Below are 23,570 nucleotides of genomic sequence, written 5' to 3'. Positions count from 1 at the left end.
GACTCTTGTCTATCTCAGGTGGGGGGTAGGGGAGAGAATCAAAATCATTAAGGTACTTTGACATGAGCTAGAAAGACACGGGGCAAATTTATGCAGAGTTACATCTTTCAAGTACAATGAAATTGGGCCGTAGTCCAGTTCAGGATAACAGTGTTGAGTTTGGGGCACCTTGATTGGCCAAAAAATCTGAGCAAAAGCTGCTTGTGTCATCCTTGAGACTAGAGATATGGTGTACCCCCCCCAATGGTGTTTTCATATAGGATGGCCATGCTGGCAGGGGCTCAAGGTAATTATAGGCCAATGGACATCTGGAGAGCCACTGTTAGGCCACCCCATCGTTGATCTCTCAAAACAGATATGAGTCAGTGTTACATACCTTTCCTTTATTTATTTCAAATTATCCAATGACCCAATAGTCTTGGACACCACGAATCACACTAATACCACCCTCTAATTCCCTGCTTGTACTGAAGCCCTTGCAGCCCAAAAAATTGCCATAGTCAACATTATACCAAAATCAGTATCATCTAGTAAAAGAGCTGGGGAAGCAGAAGAACACCAGAAGCAATCATTGACCGAATCCAGAAATCTCTCAAAGGCCTACCAGCACACAATCAAAGAAGATAGGAGCCAGCATTTCAATTACACCAAATCTAGAGGGACACGGTCTATTGGAACAAGCTGCTCCCTAAAATCTGGCCAGTAAAACAGAGGGGAAAGCATTTAACCTAGGAAAAAAGAAAAGCCCTCTGATATTTAGGGGGAAATGATGGAAGTCTAAAAGGAGGCAAAATATAAAAAAATAACATAGGGCAAACTCTACAAGCCAAACTAGATATTAGTACTATATTATTATTATTAATAATAATTTAATTTATTAACATCTACATCCAGGTTTGGGGCAGTGAACAGCATATATTTCTATAAGTTAAAATCACAATTCAAAACTGAGACAACAAATAATAAACTATCCTGATGCTCAGTCACAGTATATCTGGGTGGCATGGGATATTTCAAGGAGGGGGCATGCAGTTTATCTGTGTGTCCTGGCCTCCACCGTATGTCTGGTGGAACTTTGATATTTCTTTGCTGGTGGAATACTGTAGCAAGCAAGGGTCAGGCCCCCAAAAGCCCTGGCTCTAGTCAAGCCCAGTCACACTTCTTTAGGGTCAGGGACCACCTGTATATTCCCATTTGTAGATCTTGATCTGGGGCATATTGGGAGAGGCGGTCCTTTAGATATGCAGGGCCCAGACCACACAAGGCCTTAATACAGTGGAGAGCCCACCACCTCCTGAGGAAGCCTGTTCCACTGAGAAACTGTTCTAACTGTCAAGTACTTCTTCCTGATGTTTAGATGGAATTTCTTTTGAATTAATTTCATCCCCTTGGTTCTGGTCCATCCCTCTGGGGCAAGGGAGGACAACTCTGCTCCATCCTCCATATGGCACCCTTTTAAATACTTGAAGATGGTTATCAAATCCCCTTTCAGTCGTCTCCTCTCTAGACTAAACAGACCAAGCTCCCCCAACCGTTCTTCATACATCTTGATCTCCAAACCCCTCACCATCTTTGTTGCCCTCCTCTGCACAAGCTCATAAAAACCAGTGTCTGGTTTTTGCTGATGAATTCCACTAGAAAAAATGCCATTCTCTTTGGACATTCCTGCCCCCAAGACTAAGCTGAAACTTGTACGGCACATATTAATCTAGGGTCTCTCAAACCCCTTCGAAAATTCCTACATCCTGTACTATCAAGGGTTTCTTTTCAAACTGAAAGCAACATCTGCTGCTCTCACCAAAACAAATAGTTACCTTCTCTTTGGGCTTTGTTCTTTTGCATTTAAACAAAACAAGCACAAGCACTCCCAAATGAGATAAAGCCCATGAAACTAATTTCATGGGACTTCCAAAGTAATGTCAGGGCATTAAACATTTTGATGTATGGAATGGTAAGAAGTGCTATCCTAAGCTAAAATAGCATGCATGTTTATTGATTTATTGTTGTTATAAAATAGGAAGCAAATCTCCAGTAGGCATGGAGGAAGGGAAGAAAAAAGAGTACTAAGGAAGTTAGAAGTGTAGCTATGTATATATAGCAAATTTGCATCCTTGTGTCCTTTGCACACTCATACAGGAATGCAGGACAAGAAAGAAAACTTCATCTAGGCCAGGCTTTCTCAACCAGGGTTTGGTGGAACCCTGAGGTTTCTTGGTGGCCCTGGAAGGGTTTCCCGAATGGGTGGGAGTTAGGGTTTGGGATGGGGAGGGGCCCCAGGTGGGCATGTACACAACTATGCTTCCCATCTATATTCTGCACGATTGCACCACTTCTGGGAGTTCTCAAAGCCTGAATATTGTTTCAGAGGTTTCTCAATGGTAAACAAGTTGAGAAAGGCTGATCTCGGGAAACCTCATGTCAATTAATAACAGAGCACTTAAGCACATGGAATACTGACATAATAAATATATGATGTTGTGTTTCATTATGATAATAACAGTGAATGCCTGTTCATTAGATCCTGGAGGCAGTTGCCCTGAAAGTCAAAGGTTTGTCCATTATCTTTGAGCAAGAAAACTTGTTTTTATACCTTGCTTTTCACTACCTGAAGGAGTCTCAAAGTGGCATACAATAGCTTTCCCTTCCTCTATCCAGAACTGATACCTTGTGAGGTAGGTGGGGCTGAGAGGGCTCTAACAGAACTGCTCTGTGAGAACATCTTTAAGATCACCCAACTGGCTTCCTGTGGAGGAGTGGGAAATCAGAGCTGGCTCTCCAGATAACAGGATGGCTGCATCAGGAGCCACTCTATCCTGTGGACAGATGCATTGTAGAATTAATCCTGACCCCTCCTTATTTATCTGAACTATTTATATTCTACTTCTCAGACTAAGTAATGCATTATTAATTGGCTTCAGTCAGAACCTTCATAATTCTAATGGGTCAGCATTATCATCTATCTGGCCTTCAGAGTGATGCAGTATAAAAATCCACTTTCAAAATGTCTCCATGTTTGTTTTGCTGCTGCAACATCCATTCACCTCTATTCTGGCTATGACCACCTACAGAGAACAGCCATGTCTGAATTTTCCATATATTTCTTGATTAGAAGCACATTTCCTTCAAAGATCACATTCAAAGCTTGCAGCCAGAGACTTGAATGGTCCTTTCAAATCCATGGATCTTCCCATCTTCAGTTTGTTTCCCTCCCTAATATCTTCTTTCCATCTCCTCCCACCAACTTTTTTATCGTTCCTCTGAAGTACCCATTCTCCCACAGGCCTACCTCCTTTCATAATCTTTCTCTCTGCATCCTCAATAGATCTAAAGGTGTGGCCAATGAACAAAGGCAGGTCATGGGTGGAGCTTATCTCTATGAGCTTCTTCCCCTTTCTCTTCCCCTAAGGTGACCAGATTGTCCCACTTTTGGGACACTTATGTTGTACTTATGTTGAAATTAAATATATATATGCTACAATACTATTTTTGTGTTCTATGGGTTCTATGAAACTTTTTGTTGCTCCATATAGATCAAATTTTTAATCAAGACCCCCCCCCCTCCCGGTCAATGTTGTCCCGCTTAACCAATGTTAAAATCTGGTCACCTTATCTTCCCCCCCAAAATATGCATTCAGTTTACATATATGGAATGTCTATAAAGGACTTCACATGTCAGTCACCAGTTAAACTTTTGTCCCTGAAAGGTGTTGGGAGACACTGGCCTTTTGACTTGATAATTAAGGACTCTAATGTAGGTAAGCTGATGAAGAATAAAGGTCTCTCTCTCTGTCTCAGTTCTCCTGTTATTCAATAATAGGCCCCTTAGGCCACAATATGTGACAGTGAGGGGCACCATATAAACTGACTGACTGACTGACTGACTGAATGAATGAATGAATGATTCTGAAGGAGTAGCTATGTTCATGTGCTACAGTCAAAATAACCAAGGGTCCTTAGTCCCCTGCTTTAATCACTATACCAGTACACAATAGCATAGGTCATGAACTATGTAAGCCTGCCCTAACTGTTTTGCTTTGATTAGCAAAATTTTTCAGGCAGATCAGCCTTAAATTGTTAACGTATTCTGTCCTCCCCCCCCCAAAAAAAATTCAAACTGAATTGGAAATTTGGCATTTGGATTAAACAAAGAAAGAATCTTGAGGAAAGGGAAAGGGGGGGGGGTTGATACAGCTAACCAAATCTTTCCAGGTTATTTCACTCAGTCCAAGATTCTGATAATGTGTCAAGTGATTGTTGGTTTGATAAACAGAGATGGATGCTTATTGGGTTCCGTGCAAACCTATTCTTACTGCACAGACTTGTAATATATTTCAGCTCTCAAATTCTTTAAAAATGCCCATAAAATAGATTTTCCCCCATGAGGCTCCTTGTTTTTAAAGTTTCTATTAATCCCTAACCTTTCCTTTCATTGTCAGTTATGTCGTTTCTTTCTGAAAACCAGGGGAAAATCATTTTCAAAAATGTTGCCATTACTTCCCTGTTTATAAGCTCCCGGCGGTGTGTGTAGGCTCTGAACCTTAGCAGCAATTGTAAGCTGCCCTTCGTGATTTTCTGCAAAATGTCACTGCACCTTGATTCCTCGTCATTGCTGCAGTGATGTAGCAAGGGAACCTAGCATGGCTAATTTGTGATACACGGTAGCAGTTACTTCAACAGTAAACAGGGCTATTGGGGAAGAGCAAAATTAGCCTGATTTGAACCACTTTGAAACCATCTAGAAGCCAAAACCTTAGGAAGCAAGCCTGGGTGATTTGGTGTGCTCTTCTAAGCCAGAATTTAGTCCCAGACACTAAGCTGTTGTGCTCTGGGACTTGGTTTGCTTTCACCATGAAGCTAATGGTGGAGATGGGACAAAAATCCAAGGTTTGCCACATTTAAACATCAAACATGAAGCTCTAAGAGCCTCCAGGCGAGTTTCAGACCCATCTTGCCAGATTCAAGAGCTTCAAGATACATCAAATTATAACCAGGGCCCTTTTGGAAGAGCCATGGCAGGTCTAAGATGGCAATTAGGGATCCTCTAGAATTACAGTTCACCTCCAGACTACAGAGATCAGTTCACCTTAAAAAAAAAAAGGCATGTAGACAACACTAACTCAGTAGACTTTACAAACCTAGATTTTCAAAAGGCTTTTGACAAGGTACCTCAGCAACTACTCCTGAGAAAACTTAGGGTCTTGGGATAAGGGGATGGATTCTCTTAGGGATCAAAAACTGGTTAAATGACAAGAAGCAAAGAATAAGAATCAATTGACAGTTCTCACAATGGAGGGAAGCAAGTAGAGGGGTCCCCCAAGGACTGGTATTGGGAGCAGTATTATTTAATTTATCCATAAGTAATCTGGGACTCAGGGTAAGTGATGGAGTGGCCAAGGCTGCAGATGACACATAATTAGTCAGGAGGGTGAAAACTAAGGCTGACTGTGAAGAGCTCCAAGAGGACCTCAACAAAGTGGGTGGGTGGGTGACAATGTGGCAAATAAGGTTCAATGTGGGTAAGTGTAAAGCAATGCACATTGGGGCAAAAAATCCCAGCTTCAAGTATAGGCTGTATGTGTGTCTAACCTTTCTGGGACTGAGAGGGGGCAAAGATTCTGGGGTCATAGTGAATAGCCAAGGGGAGTGTCGATGCAGAATGCTGCAGCAGTGAAAAGGACAAACTCTGTATGAGGAAAAGAGAGTGGGAAGAAAACATCCAACAATATACCATGTACTATGGTGCAGCTTCATTTGGAATACTATACAGTTTGGGTCTTGGTATCTGTTCTGGACCCAGCCTGTTGGAACACCCTCTGTGGCAAGAGCAGGGTCCTGCAGGACCTTGGACAGTTCCAGGAGACCTGCAACTTTAAAACAGGGCTGTTCCATCAGGCGTACAGGTGAAGCCTAAAGAGTGCTGGAATCCTGGCCTCCCTGTTCAACACACCAGCCAAATTATATCTAAATGCTGAATAGTCAATCTATACGAACCCTCCCACTATGAGAGCAGAAGTAGTTAGAATTATTGTAAGGGACCCATTATGTTTTTAATACATAAAGAATGATAATATAGTCCTATTGTTTTAAGAAATGTTGTTCTCCACCCTGAGACCCAGGGGAAGGGCAGACTACTACTACTACTACTACTACTACTACTACTACTACTACTACTACTACTACTACTACTCTTCCCTTCTTCTAGATTAGTAGTAGTAGTAATCTGGAAAAGGACAATGCAGAGCTGGAAAAAGTACAGAGGAGGACAACCAGTGGGATTAGGGGGTCGGAGACCTTCCCTATGAAGGAAGGCTAAAGAGTCTGGGAGGCACCATCCGGGGAAAGCCTTGACCTCTGTGCCCTGTTGTTGGCCATCCAAAGGAACTGGTTGGCCACTGTGTGAGATAGGGTGCTGGTCTGATCCAGCAGGATTCTATGTATGTTCTTATGGCACACTCTAACTACTGCAGCACTTGAGGGGTCCAACACTGATTATCAATCTGAACAGTCTTGGCATTGCTGGAAAGTCAGTGATGTTTGTCAGAACAAAAGGATTACGGGAAATCACTACACAGTTGGTAGCAGGGTGTTTGGAGAGAGACTTGTTAGTGGGGAACTGATCATAAGAAGGGGAACCGAGGGAGATCAGAAGAGAGATGAAGCCTGCTCATTGTGCTCGGGAGATATGCTAAAGATTCAGTGTGATCAGATGGACCCAAAGGATATAAATGCTCCAATATCCCTTTCAAAAAGGAATAGAAGAAAGAATTTTGAAAGGTTCAGCTTTCCTTATCTCTGTAGCACAACGAGCTAATAAGGTATAACAAATGAAATGCCATCTTCTGCAAAGCTTTAAAAAAAGAAACCCTCCATTGCATTTGACCAGCCTACAGGATTCTCTATTACTAGATTGCAACAATTACCCAACTGAAAAAAAGGAGTACAATCCCTTCCCAACACCCATTTCCAAGTCCAGCATGATGCATCCCTTTAGAAAAGACTAATTTTTGAAAGTGTCTTTGATTTGGGGTAATAGATGTAATTTCCCCCCCAGCTATAACCAATTGTAGGAGAGTTTTGTTTTGTTCAGCACAGCTCTGCAATTATACCATTCACAAACACATGGGACTCTCTTACACTGAATCAGCTCATCGGTCCATTAAGGTCAGAGTGGTCTACTCAAATTGACAGCTGCTCTTCCACATTCTCTACTGCCTGGTCCTTTTAACTGGAAATGCCAGGGATTGAACCTGGGACTTTCCGTATGCCAAACAAATGCTTTGCTAGCTAAAGTCGCACTATAATAAAATGTACAATGAAAGAGAGAGAGAAACTGGAGTTTAAGCATAGAGCTCAGAATGGGACGCCATGTGTTTGGGCTCCTGTCTTCAGACTTGAGCAGTTGTCCAAAATCTTCCTTTGCCTGCAGCCAGTTTAGCATCTTTGTACTAGAGGAAACAGATGCTCCTCCAGAGCTTGGAGTCTCGGGTCCGTTAATTAAATGCTGTGGGGTGGGGATGATGCCCATAAGGCTGTACGAAAAGGCACATGTGCAAAATAATGTTAAAACTGCAAATGTGAAAGGCTGTCAGTTGTATTGCACTGTGCCGTTCTGGGGATTCTGAAAGTAGCCCACTAAATAGGCTGCAGCTACTCACAAATAGCTGAACCATTTGGCAAAAAAAGTCCTCCCTGCTGGTGACCATCAAGCAGAACAGAAGGAAAACCAGCAGGGGTTTGAACAACTCTACTCTGTCCAAATATCGTAGCGAGAGGGACTGCAGGTTTGATTTGGAATAAAGTAGAATCTTTAGCTGGGACAGATGGGGGGGAAGAAAACTTAAAAGAATATAGATGAGTGTATAGCTATTGATGACTTACTCAGATCTGAGAACTCTGACCAGGAATAGCCTGTTGAGGTTAGGCACCTGATGCAAGAGACGGAGCATTACAAAGCAAGCAAAGAAATCTCAATCAAAAGCTATAACCCTCTCAAAGCGCTAATGGATGTCTATGAAATTAATTTTCATAAACAGACTTCCGAGAGAGACCTTGATTGAGCCAACTGCTGTCTTGGCACAGGGATGACCTGTTTCCAGAAGACAAGTGGATACAATTGGTACAGCACAAAGTGTGTGTGTGTGTTTTGTGGCATCAAGTGGCTTCTGACTCTGCAAATGAATGTACTCCAAAATGTCCTATATTAACAACCTTGATCAGGTCTTCCAAACGGAGGGCTGAGGCGTCCTTGACTGAGTCATTTTGTGTTGGGTCTTCTTCTTTTCTTGCTGCCTTCAACTTTTCCTAGAATTATTGTTGTTGTTGTTTTTCCATTGATTCCTGCCTTCTCATCATGTGACCAGGGTATGATAGCCTCACTTAAGTAATTTTCACTTCTAAGAAGAGTTCAGACTTGATTTGATCTAGAACCCACTTATTTGTCTTTCTGCAGGTTCATGGTGTCTCCTCCAACACCATGGGAGTCTTCACATTACTGTTCTAAGCCGGATATTATTTGTCATTGGCCCAGGGATGGGAGATGCACACAACCAATTTTGTTTCATTAATGAATCCTAATTGAGACACTTAGGCCTCTTTCATCCCCCACCCTTTTTCACCATGCACCATGGAGATATTCTTGAACAATCTAAGTGAAGTGTTACAGTGCTAGAGTGCTATAGCACTAAAGCAGTACCACTGAGATCAAAGTTAGATTGGCTGTTGTTAATTAGAAACAAGGGGAATGAAGTAGCTCATTGGGCTGCAGGTGCTGGGGGCATCAGTGATTAGTGGTATCTTTCTTCTTGTTCTTTCAGCCTCTGTGGGCCACAGTATTAGTTCCTTAGTCACTGTGTTGGCCCTGAGTTCCTGGTCAGCGTTTCTCTCTGTCCGTAGCTGGCCCTTGGCTCTGCAGTCCTCTCTGCTCATAGCCCCTTCACTTCAGAGCATCTTATAGGGTACCTTCGGGTTCTGTGCTGCTCTGGCAACACCATTTGCTGCTCCTGCCACTCTCTGCTTCACACTACCTCTCTATTCTCTTCCCCATGCTACCCCCTGCATTGCTCAACTGTGTCCTTTTTATCTCTCACTAAAGTTGGGCACAGTCCCACCCTTCCGTAGGTGGCAGTTGTTCACTCCCAGCCAACAAGCCAACTTGGTGTAATGGCTAAGAGCAGCAACTTCTAATTTGGATAGCCGGGTTTGATTCCCTGCAGTCAGCTGGGTGACCTTGGGCTAACCACTGTCCAGTTAGAGCTGTTCTCACAGAGCACTCCTGTCAGAGTTCTCTCAGCCTCATCTAATCTCACAGGGTGTCTGTTGTAGGGAGAGAAAGGTATGGTGAGTGTAAGCTTGGAGAGTTAGCTTGATGTAGTGGTTAAGAGCACTGGCTTCTAATCTGGTGAGCAGAGTTTGATTCCCTGCTCCTCCTCCACATGCAGCCAGCTGCGGGACCTTGGGCTCGACGCAGCACTGATAAAGCTGTTCTGACCAAGTAGTAATATCAGGGCTCTCTCAGCCTCACCTCCCTTACAGGGTGTCTGTTGTGGGGAGTGAAAAAGTAGGGTATAAAAATTATCTCTTCTTCTTTACTACCAGACTGTTAACTTGCTCCCCAACTACCCTGTGTAGCTGCCAGATCAGCTACATGTGTCTTAGCTGTTGCTTGTTATACAATCATTCAGTAGTCCTACAGCTAGGAGATAAACTATTTGTCCCATGATCTCAGCAACCTGAGAATTAGCACAGCAAGTGGCTGTGCAATCTGTCAGAGCCTGTTGTTTGAAATCCACAGAGATGCTGAAAGACCACAAATATGTGACCTGGAAAGAGGTGTTGAAATTTGCATTGCAACATCTGGAAGTCTCATTTGGAAGCTACAAAGGCCAATCTCTGGAGATGCATTTACCCTTGTCCTTGATGAACCTGATAGAATGCTTGATATGGGATTTCAACCTCAGCTCTGAAAAATTATTGAATAGATTAGACCTGACAGGCATATTCTGATGTGGACAGCAATGTGGCCTATCTAAATCAGGAGGGTTGCAGAAAGCATGCCAACATTGGCTTACCACGTTGACATGTAAACTTTTGATCACATTTTTATCTTGCTTTTCCTCCAAGGAGTTGAAGGAAGCCTTTCATCCTCACAACCATGTTGTGAGGTAGACTAGGCTGAGCACCTGTGTAGGACTTGGATGAACTTCCTCCTCTTCTGATACAGATACTTATAGGTGGCTATAAAGTATATAAGAGCCTCTTGTGGCGCAGAGTGGTAAGGCAGCAGACATGCAGTCTAAAAGCTCTGCCCATGAGGCTGGGAGTTCAATCCCAGCAGCCAGCTCAAGGTTGACTCAGCCTTCCATCCTTCCGAGGTTGGTAAAATGAGTACCCAGCTTGCTGGGGGGTAAATGGTAATGACTGGGGAAGGCACTGGCAAACCACCCCGTATTGAGTCTGCCAAGAAAACGCTGGAGGGCGTCACCCCAAGGGTCAGACATGACCCGGTGCTTTTTATAAAAAATATATATATAACTAAAAGTTAGCAACCTCATCTGCGTTATTTGAGATTCTCATCAAGGAATTGACCCTAAATTGTTCCAGTAGGTTGAAGATAGAAGTTCATGTTGTCCCAAAGGTGATCAAGGTGACTCATATTCTGAAGTTTAAAGACTTGCATTTTGTTCGAGAGACAAGACTCAAGACAACTTTATTGACAAAGAAAACTTGGGAAAAAAACGAATATGATAAGAGGCAGCTCAGTGCAACAACTCAAAATGGTAGTAACAGACTTTGAAATTTTTGGGAAAGAACTACGGAGCCCTTGGCATGTAGAGTGACTGTAGGCCTAAAGGTAAAGGTAAAGGTATCCCCTGTGCAAGCACCGAGTCATGTCTGACCCTTGGGGTGACGCCCTCTAGCGTTTTCATGGCAGACTCAATACGGGGTGGTTTGCCAGTGCCTGTAGGCCTAGCATTTACCAAAATGATTATGATCAATGACGTGGAAGTAATACGGCAAACTGTGCAATGAAACAGCATCCGCATGCATATCCCACAACTGGGGCAATGCCAAAGAGATCTTGTCTGGCGCCAGCAAATTATGCTCAGTCACTTAGAAGTGTATATTTAAGCATCCGGTTATTCATTATTGCTTTTTATATTATGTTTTTACAGAGACAACAAAGTTATTTAAAATCTTACGGAACGTGCAGAAATGTGTGCAGTACAGCTGTAATTATGGTGCGGCTTTCTCATTCTTTGTCGAACATTTGTCATGTCTCTCAAGCCACTTAAAGGGCTTCACAGACTCAGTTGAAAACACAAAGCAAGGCAAGGCTTCTCAAGCTAGAAATGGATAAATTGATGGATTTCTGATGGATAAATTGAAGGACTGCAATCTGGATTTTCAGATAGTCAGGTGGATAGGGAATTGGTTAGAGAACTGCACTCAAAGAGTTGTTGTCAATGGTGTTTCATCAGACTGGAGAGAGGTGAGTAGCGGGGTACCTCAGGGCTCGGTGCTCGGCCCGGTACTTTTTAACATATTCATTAATGATCTAGATGAGGGGGTGGAGGGACTACTCATCAAGTTTGCAGATGACACCAAATTGGGAGGACTGGCAAATACTCCGGAAGATAGAGACAGAGTTCAATGAGATCTGAACACAATGGAAAAATGGGCAAATGAGAACAAGATGCAATTTAAGTGTAAAGTTCTGCATCTGGGTCAGAAAAATGAAAAGCATGCCTACTGGATGGGGGATATGCTTCTAGGTAACACTGTGTGTGAACGAGACCTTGGGGTACTTGTGGATTGTAAACTAAACATGAGCAGGCAGTGTGATGCAGCGGTAAAAAAGGCAAATGCCATTTTGGGCTGTATCAGCAGGGGCATCACATCAAAATCACAAGATGTCATAGTCCCATTGTATACAGCACTGGTCAGACCACACCTGGAGTACTGTGTGCAGTTCTGGAGGCCTCACTTCAAGAAGGACGTAGATAAAATTGAAAGGGTACAGAGGAGAGCGATGAGGATGATCTGGGGCCAAGACCCCAAGCCCTATGAAGATAGGTTGAGGGACTTGGGAATGTTCAGCCTGGAGAAAAGGAGGTTGAGAGGGGACATGATAGCCCTCTTTAAGTATTTGAAAGGTTGTCATTTGGAGGAGGGCAAGATGCTGTTCCCATTGGCTGCAGAGGACACGCAGAAATGGGTTTAAACTACAAGTACAACGATATAGGTTAGATATCAGGGGGGGGAATTTCACAGTCAGAGTAGTTCAGCAGTGGAATAGGCTGCCTAAGGAGGTGGTGAGCTCCCCCTCACTGGCAGTCTTCAAGCAAAGGTTGGATACACATTTTTCTTGGATCCTTTAGGATGCTTTGGGCTTATCCTGCATTGAGCAGGGGGTTGGACTAGATGGCCTGTATGGCCCCTTCCAACTCTATGATTCTATGAAATATGGGTGGCTATCTTGAATGCACAACCCCACTCCCAACCACTCGCTTGGTGTACAAAGCAAATAATGAATGAAGCAAGCCATCTTATATTGATTCAAGCATGGGGAGGGGGTGGACTTCTGTTCTTGAAATCTGTCCCCAGATTGAGAGGTTAAGCACAGATAGGTTTTCACCGAGATCCCGTGTTCAGATAATGACAGTCCCATCTTGCTATCTTGTTAGTATCATCACCTAAGAACGTAGAGGGGAGAAAACGCATCTCCAAGCTGAGGGCTCAAACAGATGTCTCATTCTAAAAATCAGGTGGGGAGCAGTGCTCAATTCACAGGGCAGGAGGAGCAGGGATTTGTATTTTCATCCATGGCCAAAGCAGCATGCCCCTAATTCTGAATTTGCTAGGACAAAGACTGCAAAGAAATCCCTCCCCACACACACATTTAGTTTTGTGGATGCCCTTGTTCATGCCATTTTCCCAAATGGTAACCACCCCCAAAGTCTCCAGGTATTTTTTCAATCCAGAGCTAGCAACCCTAAGAGGAACATACAAGTATCTCTATATCCTTAACACTATTTCGCTCCCTTATATATTTGGGAAACAGCCTCCTGGGAGGAGACTGTCTGGGGCCCAGTCCACCCAGGTCCACCCTGATTGGCCCTCCCCCTCCAGCTCCCACCCTCCCTCCTTGCCTGCTAGAAGCCTTGTGGCGGTGGCTTCCATTGTCGCCCATGAGGAGAGACGCAGTGACAGGGCTTTGCGGCCCACAGGTACGTTCCTGCTGGGAGGGAGCCAGGGGGGGGGGGTTGCATCAGGGGGGGACTTCCCAATCCCTTTAGCCTGGGAAGTGCTCTCGCCATGGCAAGAGTGCTTGCGGGGCCAAAGGGAGCCTTCTGCAGCAGCACTACCAGCGGGGAGGGGGGCCCTTTCCACTCCCTTTATCCCTCTTTCCGGGCCAAAGGGAGCTACAGCCACCCTCTCACACCCTCCTGCCTGTCACCCCTTTCAAAGCCCATTTTTAAAATGGACTTTGATACTAGAAGATTTTTAAGGAGAAGACAAAAGGACATTTCCTCAAGGTCTTTCTGGGCTGGGGAATGCAAGTACAGGGGCTTAAATTCCCACTTTTATCTCCCTGCATCCTGGTCTTAATCCAAACTGGGGCCCTGAATGTGTGAATTTACATGGGGGGGGGGACCAGGGACTCTGTTCATGAACCCTCAACATCATGCCTGTTTGAGCCTGCCTTATGACATTCCCAGGAGGACAATTTGATTAGTTCTTCTGCCTACCAGGAGATTTCAATTCTTGATTTTAACCAGTGGTTTTAATGCATATTGTTGAATATTATTGTTTACTTTGAAAGCTGCCTTGAATTTCTGTAAGGTAGAAAGGAACTTATAATTTTTTGAAAAAATAAATAAAATCAGATATGTACTGGGCCCCATGATGCAGGAGTTGGATCATGCACTTTCAATGTGCATTTACAGCGGGATTTTCCTATTTGGAACAGGATAATAGACTTCCTAAGTGCATTGAATGTGCATTAGCCAAATGTGAAAAAGGTCCAAGAAAAAAACCTTTGTTATTAACGCCCAGTTCAAATATGACACGAGACCATGGGGGGGGGGTGTGATTGCCTTGGGCTAACTTGCTCCTTCTTCCCACTCCTTTTGCCTGCTTTATTTCCTCTCTGTGATTTGGCACATTATGACAAACCATTAGTTGCCAACACATTCAAAATCTGCATTTATTAACACGGTCTTAGATTGTGAGGATCTTTAATTACCCAGAAAAGTAAATTTTTTATTTGAAGCAAAAGATTTCATTTCTTGAGTAGGAAAGCACTTCTCAGCAACACATTGTCAAAACTGAGGCCAAAGATACAGGTCTTCACATATATCCAAAACCTTGCTTCCCCCTTCCTGTGGGAATCCAGAGGAAGTGGGAGAATATCAAATAGCCATAACATTCAGATAAGGAATTCAAGGCTCCAAAGGGAAAGGGAGGAAAGAAGGGGAAGATGGATCAGTTAGTGGTGAGATGGAGGAGAGGGGTGGAATTCAGGAAGGAACATCAGGGCCATAAACAAAGCAAAGGAGACAAGCTGCCCCCAACCCCTACAGGGCTGATACTCTACATACCTAGCTACATAAACATCACTAAATAATGGCAGAAACAACGGGGTTCTGACAGACCAGCAGAGTGAAAATGTTCAAAACAAATAATTACAGGGGAAATCAAAAGTTATAAAAGTAAACAGCAAGAATTATTAAAATTAAATGTTAGGTTGGCTCTTGCTGATATATTTTAGAAGCAACAGCACAGAATCTCACAGTGAAAAGCATACCCTGAGGAACTTTGTTGGAGAGTAGCAGTCTGGCATATTTTGAATCTGGATGTCTTGGGAATTTGTTAATAATTAGGCAAAATAGTCCTGGGACAAACCACTTGATAGAGGGCCAGTGCAGCGTAGTGGTTGAGAGCAATGGTTTCTAATCTGGCCAGCCGGGTTTGATTCCCCGCTCCTCCACATGCAGCCAGCTGGGGGACCTTGGGCTAGTCATGATTCTCTGTGAGCTGTTCTTGCAGAGCTGTCTTCTTAGAGCTTTCTCAGCCTCACCTACCTCACAGGGTGTCTGTTGTGGTGAGAGGGAGGGATGGCAATTGTAAGCAGCTTTGAGATTTCTTCAAGCAGTGAAAAGTGGGGTAGCAAAAGCAACTCTTCTTCTAGACGCAGCAGTGGAGTAAGACATGCACTGTGAACTTGACTACCCCTGAACCTCAAGGGCATTCTGCAAGTGGAATCATTTTGTATTGACCATGCAGTTCACCATGCAATTCAGCAGAGGGTAATGCCTGGAATCTGGCCAGGGAGAAAACCTTCCTACAACTGGAAGTCTCGAGCCTGAAGATGTAAGTGACAGGGGACATACAGAATCTGCTTTTATCCAGTGACAGGAAGGCTGGTGCTCTCTTTAAGTCTATCTGTCATTTGCTATCCATCACCCTTTGCTTCAGGACCAATTTGGCCTGCTCATGTCCCAAATCTAAAATGGTTTGTGGGGAGAGGCTCAGGTTCACCAACTTCCTTTCAATTGCCCCAAGCCATGAAGATTTGATGCCGTCTCTGAGGATCAATGGGCTTAGACCTTGCAGTACGAAATTTAGCTTGAGCCAGTGATTGATGGAAGACAACACATTCGAATCGGCAAAATGTGGCTTTCAATTGCACTGTAAATTGGAGCTGGAGACTGTGGTGGGAAATGGATTCCCAGTTCTGGCAGAAAAGCTACAGTTGGCTGATTCCAATGTTAAGGCAAAATGGATTGACGCAAACCAGGGAATTGGATGATGAATCAGAGGGCAAAGAAGAGAACATGGGATGCCAAAATACATCCCTGTTGGCCAAAACCATGATTTGCCATTACATGAGAACCAAGCCTTAGATGTCTATCATAATGAAACCCTTGCTTGTTTCAAAAATTGCTTCAGCACACACTGATTTTGTACCACTCTGTATTTTTTTTTAATTTTTCATATGGCATGTGTGTAGCATAGCCAGGAGATCCTAGGATTGTTTGGCAGCCAGGAACATTGAGAGGTGGTCTGCAATTGCCTGCCTTCACACCAAGACCCCTAGTATTTCATGGAGGTCCCCCATCCAAATACTAGCTAGGATCAACCCTGCTTAGCTTCAGAGAAGAAGAAGAAGAAGAAGAAGAAGAAGAAGAAGAAGAAGAAGAAGAAGAAGAAGAAGAAGAAGAAGAAGAAGAAGAAGAAGAAGAAGAAGAAGTAGTTCTTATATGCCGATTTTCTCTACCTGAAGGAGTCTCAAAGTGGCTTACAGTCGCCTTCCCTTTCCTCTCCCCACAACAGACACCCTCTGAGGTAGATGAGGCTGAGAGAGCCCTGATATCACTGCTTGGTCAGAACATCTTTATTAGCGCCATGGCAAGCCCAAGGTGACCCAGCTGGCTACATCAAACCCAGCTCACCAGATTAGAAGTCCACATTCCTAAACACAACACCAAACTGGCTCTCTGATAGGATCAGGCTTGCTTGGATTGTCCAGGTCAGGGTACCACTCTGCTCTTTATATTAAGTTTTTATTGGGACTACTCACTACTTTGTAGGTAGTGGTACTAGCACGGCACACTCTTGATCTCCTTGACAACTCTTTCTTGCCAATCTTTGAAAGGGAAGTGTGCATGAACATACAGGAGGCTGCTTTATACTGAGTAAGATAATTCGTCATACAGTCCTGTATATTATGACTAGCAATGGATCTCCAGGATCTCGACAAGAAATCATTCTCATCACCAAATGCTTTCAACGCGATGTACCAGGACTGCACAGCTCTTCTTCTAAGCCATGATCCATTCCCTTTATTGAGCAATGTCAGAGGATTTCTTAAGACCTCACAGGTTATCACTCCCATCTAACATTTTTAAGAGGAATGCACTCTTGAAAGGAATAAAGGAGACTAAGAGCAATCCATGAGTATATTTTAAGACAATGTGTAACAGGATAGTTGGCCCCATGGATTCCGACCAGTGGCTGAGGCCTGCTGGTGGCCTGGACCAAAGGAAGAATGCACAGGCCATGGGCAGATGGCTACCACTTGAGGAGGGGCAGTACCAAGCTGATCCTCTTCACAATTTAAAAGGTGAGATGCCAAACAGGATGGCAGAGACACAACAGTTGCAAGAGCAGTAGGTAAATAAGCTTTACCACAGGGGGAGGGAGCACAGAGAATCCAGAGAGAGACAAAGAGGCAACAGTAACCATGGGCAAAGCAGTGGCTAGAGTTGAGACATCTAGAAGAAGCTGAAGAGTCAACAGCTGAAATGCCTCAAGAAGGAACAAGAGCAGTGTCAGTTGCAGGAGGACCATGTACAGGAGGCTCAGCATACCCAAAGTAACAGGACTAAATTACCTGGAGACGAGGGATACTGCCATGGAGAGTGAGTATCACAGGGACTATAGCAGAGACCCTGCAGCAAGTTGTGAGGAGGGGTTTTGGAAACAAGAGAACGCACTGCAGAAGTGTGGGACCTTAAAGAGAGTACTAGAGGGAACAGGCTGAGTATTTGTGTAGAATGATGGGCTAGGGAGTGGAGCATTAGAAAGGGGCTGTTTAGGCGGAGTTGTATATTGGGGCCTGGCCATAAAGGATCAAGGGAGGGCAGTGCCAAACAAGCTCTAGGCAGAGCTTTGGAATTCATGACACAGTGAAATTCAGGGGGGGGGAAGGACTTCCACTCCCCAAAGCTATGCCATTTCCATCCAATAGACAGATATTCTGTTGAGCAGTTTCTAATGTAAATTATGTGTGATAACATGTAATAAAAGTTTGCCCTTGACGAGGTCAGATCTGATTTTGACTATGCATTTCACAAACACTTAAAAGTGTGCTTCTATTAATGGAAGTGCACAATTTTCTTAAATGAGATTTTGACCACCACCAAGAATTTTTAACAGAATCTTTTAATAGTGTAACCGACAAAGCTTTATATAAGAGTTTGCCCTCAAACTGATAGTCCCATGTCCGGGGAGATAGAGTCAATCAAACACGTCCTCTTAAGGTGCCCTACTTAAGGTGCCCTACCTTAACTCTAAGAGCCTCTTGTGGCGCAGAGTGGTAAGGCAGCTGTCTGAAAGCTTTGCCCATGAGGCTGGGAGTTCAATCCCAGCAGCTGGCTCAAGGTTGACTCAGCCTTCCATCCTTCCAAGGTTGGTAAAATGAGTATCCAGTTTGCTGGGGGGTAAAATAGTAATGACTGGGGAAGGGAATGGCAAACCACCCCATATTGAGTCTGCCATGAAAACGCTGGAGGGCATCACCCCAAGGGTCAGACATGACTCGGTGCTTGCACAGGGGATACCTTTACCTTTACCTTTTTACCTTAACTCTGCAAGAAATAAATTCATCCTCCCATTACTCAGGAATTCCTCCATCAGCTCAAACAAAGAAAAATAAAATTCCTCCTGTGGAATAGTAGGGGCCATATTATTAAGCAGGTTGCCAAATTTTGTGTGCATGTGCTTAGCACATGGGGAAGACAACTTAAGCTTAAGTGAAGATTTTTAGAGGAATTTTACCATGCATTTTTTATAATGTACCCATCAATTATACAATTTTATATATTTTAATTTTTGTACTGGCTCCCGGATTATGCAATTTTCTGCTCTGAAATGTTTTTTCTTGCTATCTGTTTTATCTGGCCGCAGTGCTGTATTGAAAAATAAATTTGATTTGATGGTCCCATGTTCCATTAGCATCCCTTTTCTCCTCTCTTCCAGTTCATCTGGTTATATTCCTACAACCAAGCTTAGGTCTGTAGAGGACGGCTCATAAGTTTAAACCACACTCTGCAGAAAAACACTCTCCTTCTAAGATAAAAGGTACAATGCCCAGAAGACAGAAAAATCATTCAGGCAAAGGAAATAGCCAACCCAGAGAAAACAGACACAGACTATTTTCCAAAACAAGGACAGATGAAAGAAAAATGAAGTGTAAACAGGTAGGAACTTCAATCAGAAGTTTCAGCCTTTCTATTTTATTTTAGGGGGGGAGGTGGGAACCTATAGCCCTACAATGCTTAGAGAGTGCAACAGAAGATTAAATAGTAATTAAAACAACCCCCAAATCTAACTACATGTTCAAATGCTGAAAACTGCAACATTTGGCTAGCATCACAGTGGGGTGAACTGCTTTGAAACCCCACTGGGAAGAAAAGTGGGATGTCAAAATCTAAGTCCAGTAGCACCTTTAAGACCAAAAAAGATTTATTCATGGTGTGAGCTTTTGAGTGCAAGCACTCTTCGTCAGCTTGCACTCGAAAGCTCACACCCTGAATAAATCTTTGTTGGTCTTAAAGGTGCTGCTGGACTCTGATTTTATTGTGCTACTTCAGACTAACACAGCTACCCATTTGAATCCGTCAATATCTAAGTACATGTAATTGAATTCATCCATGCTCCATCTTTATTACCAATTTGGCATTTCCATATTCTACGGTTCTCCATGTTCAACTCCCTGTTTGTAGATTTCGTGAACATCAATTTTATTATTTCCTAGAACTTTAAGAATTGTTCCCTTGATGGAGGGAATGGGCACAGCTAGTGTGACAGATTCTGTGATACTTGATCATTTTCTTGTAAAATGGCTCATGTGAAAAATAGGGGTTGGCCACTGCCTAGATAAAATGTCCAGACATTGGAAGAAAAAAAAATGCATTGTTTCATTTTTTCCAAAACTCTACATTCCAGGCATGATTCCCCAAACGTTACTGGTGAGCAAATGCTATGGCAGTGGAGCACACCAATCAATGTCATGATTTACAATACATTTTGCAAGAATGGTAGCTTGGACCCAATGCATGGCATTTCTCGACTGTCCTCTAGGATAACAGGATAATGACATCTCTCACGCAGAACCAGAATCACTGAATCGCACAGAGCTGGAAGAGACCAAAAAGGGTCATCAAGTCCAACCCCCACAGTTTCTCAGGGACTTAAATAACACACACTCCTACAGGTGTTCATCCAATCTCCTCCTAAAACCATCCAACTAAGGAGATCTCACTCTCTGAGACATCATATCCCATGTATGAACAGCCCTCATTATCAGAAAATGCTTTCTAATATTTAAGCGGAACCTCCTTTCCTGTAATTTGAACCCTTTTTTCCTAGTCCATGTCTCTAAAGCTGCAGGAAACAAGTTGGCCCCCTCTTCAACAGGCCTACCTTTTACATAGTTAAGAAGAGCTGTTATATCACCCCTTGCCCTCCTCTTCTCCAAGCTACACATATACATTTTGATTCAGGCAATGCTTCGCCCTTCTTCTAGTGTGTTTAAGTCCTCAAATGATCATGTTTTTGGAATATTCCATGTTCAAGAGATTCATGTCATTAGCCCCCCTCCCTTGCAAATTCAAGGCCGCTTCCATTAGCGGTTAAATACATTTTTTAACTGTGGATAAACTCATGTGTGCATCTTCTGTGAGCCATCACAGCAAGCTGCCGAAGTGCCTCCTTGCATCTTTAATAGTTTTTTTTTTTTTAAGTACACTTTGAATAAGCAAAACTACCCTGACATAATCAACAGACTGCAGGAGATGCTGTACCAAATAGGCAACAGCTCACGGTCAAATATTTATTGGCTGGTAAAATGCAGCTTGGAATGACAGAGAGGTCTGCTCCCAGAACGCCAATGTTTTGCTCTAGGCTCGAGAAATTTCTAACTACCATTGTGGCTTATTTGAAACACTGGTTTTCAGGATGGGTTTATTTGTGTGTGGGGGGGGCAGCTTTTGACTGCTGAACTGTTACACAAACACCTTCAATTAAGCAGCTGGAATTGTATTATTCCAGCACCAGGGACATATAATATAATGACTGAGGGAGAGAGAGAGAGAGACTTAATAATGCCAAGGACTGGAATTCATAACTTCAGAGCATAAAGATGCTGAAATAATGCTAACAAGCCCCTCTCAATGACGGTTTTTGCCATTTCATTGTCTACAGTTGGCTTAAGGCAGAATTCAGGCTTAGCACAACAGTCCCGCATAGTCACAATGGAAGGCTTCTTATCCCCACCCCCACCTATGAAAATACTCGATTTTAGCAAATGAAACACAACAGTGACCAATCATTCTAGCCAGTGTGCCAGAGACCAAGGAGGATGAACATGGTGATGGTGCTGCCTTGATGGATCCCTTCATAGGCCTTTGTGCATTGCAAAATGGGGGACACAAGAACAGGAGTCAACCATGTATCTTGGAAGAAGGAGGCAGGAATTGGGCATCCTATACCAGCTTGGGGTACCACAAACACTCAGGTGCAAGGGGCCACAGCCAGGCACTAAATAAGTAGTAACACAAACCTTCAGATATGATTTTGTTCCAGTCCTGGCAAAATCAATGAGAGTGTGTCATCAAAAAATATCGCAATTAACTGTGTAACCCACTTTAAAGACTTCATTATGAAACACAACGAGGGAAATGACAACAGCACTGCTCTCCCCTGATCAGTCAAGCTTCCCTCACAGTGCCACCAAATGGTTCTGATATATCCAACGTCCCATGCAACAACATTGACAGTAATGGTCAGGCAGGTTTATTCTTTCTCTTTGCGAACTGCAGCCGAAGAGCAACATGCCCAGGGAACCCATCACTTGAGTCCATCAGTCATATGTTCCATCCCAGTTTGGCATAGCGGTTAGAAGTGCGGACTTCTAATCTGGCATGCTGGGTTTGATTCTGAACTCCCCCACATGCAACCAGCTGGGTGACCTTGGCTTACCACAGTGCTGATAAAGCTGTTCTGACTGAGCAGTGATATCAGGGAGAGGAAAGGGAAGGCGACTGTAAGCCGCTTTGAGCCTCCTTCGGGTAGAGAAAAGCGGCATATAAGAACCAACTCTTCTTCTTCTTCTTCTTCTTCTTCAATAGTTCATGCTTTTCACAGCTCATTCACCCAATCTCAAGTGAATGGCATAAAGATTTAATAAAGCCATCACAACAGACTTTATATATTATTGATCATACAAGGGCTCCAAGCTGTGAATTTCAATCACTGGATGATCTAGCTCTTCTCTGCACAACAGTAATTAGTAATGGCCTCTTTCCTAGCCTTAGTTCCTCCCCAGAGAGCTACTAAGTTGCTTCCTTCCTGCCTCCAGTAGAGGGTGCAATAGAACTCTGAAATTTTGGGGGGCCTGCATGTTACCAAAGATCTGATTAAAACATGGGCTCTTTAACCCTTTAACAGGCTCTTTTGGTTCATACTTCTGAAAGTAAAATCCAAACTTACAGTGTAATAGCATCCTAAATGTGGTCTCCTTTATTTAGATTTGTGCTTAGTCTGCTGCGCTTTCTTCATTACCATTCATTTGCCTGTGACTAGAACAAATTATGAATCTGCCCGCCACGAGTGCACTTTAAAGTTTCTTAAATTAATATGGTGCAACACATAGTTTGCCACCCCCCTCCCCCATCCCTCCAAGACATTTTTTAAAGTACAAGTGCAGGCTTTGTCCTAGGGAAGATTAAGTAAGTCAATATATTCATTTGTCATCTCATTTCTCATGGTACAAGTTTCACAAACATATTTTAAACCAAGTTCTCAGCTTCTCCCACAACCCAAATGTGATAAATGGCAGGGGGTGAAAGATGGCTTTTATTACTCATCCAAATAGGATTGATGCTGAATCATCCACCCCATGGCTTTCACATCAAATTTAAGTGAAATATTAGTCATTGCAGCCCCTCAGGCTTCAAAGACTGCTTTCGATCCCTTCTAATACTGGAAGATATCTTAATGGTACTGGGTTTGATCCAACCAACTTGGATTAGGTCAAATGAGATACTGTTTGCCAACCAAAATGGCTATACTGTGGATCATGGAACTGCATGGACCAAGTGATATGGAGGTTGTAGTAAGGAGGGATGTTGGGTGAGCTTGAATGTATAAACTGGCTGGATCCAACCCTATATTTCCCCACCCCAGATTAGTAAAAAGGAAACCTGTTATCTACAAGATAGCTACATAAACAGGTAATGCCCACTTCCGGATTATGTCAGTGCTGGTTTGGTTCAGCGGGGAAATGCTCCCTTTTTTGGATCCAGGAAGAGGTGGGGCAAACTGCCCTGTCCTAAACACCTGGTGGCAGCCTGATGTGGTGGCAGCCCTGCACAGTACCACCAGTGCAGAATAGGTCTCTGTGAACCTTTTGAAGCTGCAGAACAGATTATCAAAAATAAATATGGAACAAAGATATTTCCAATCTGATTCCCTAGCCTCTTCACAGGGAATTTTTAGTTTTGCAGCTCACCGTACAAAACAACCAAAATGTACTTTTGAGACTTTCAGGCATGAGGTCCTGGAATCAGGGCCGCTGAAAGGTCTAGAGCAAAATGTCTGGTCTCCTTAAGAAAAGTCTTGAGGTGTAGAAATGGGCAGTTGAAGCTTTTCAAGGCACACAGGTAAAGAACATCACCTGGCAAACAGCATTCCATTAGGCCTGCACTCGGCCAAGCACTCGGCAGCCTTTACTGCAATAGAGTCTGCTTTTTTTTGTTGTTTTCTACAATGTAGCCCTGTCAGTG

The sequence above is a fragment of the Paroedura picta genome, chromosome 10 (genome assembly GCF_049243985.1).
Source record: "Paroedura picta isolate Pp20150507F chromosome 10, Ppicta_v3.0, whole genome shotgun sequence".
NCBI lineage: Eukaryota > Metazoa > Chordata > Lepidosauria > Squamata > Gekkonidae > Paroedura > Paroedura picta.
The sequence above is the reverse complement of the archived record's forward strand: the minus strand, read 5'-3'. Positions refer to the sequence as shown.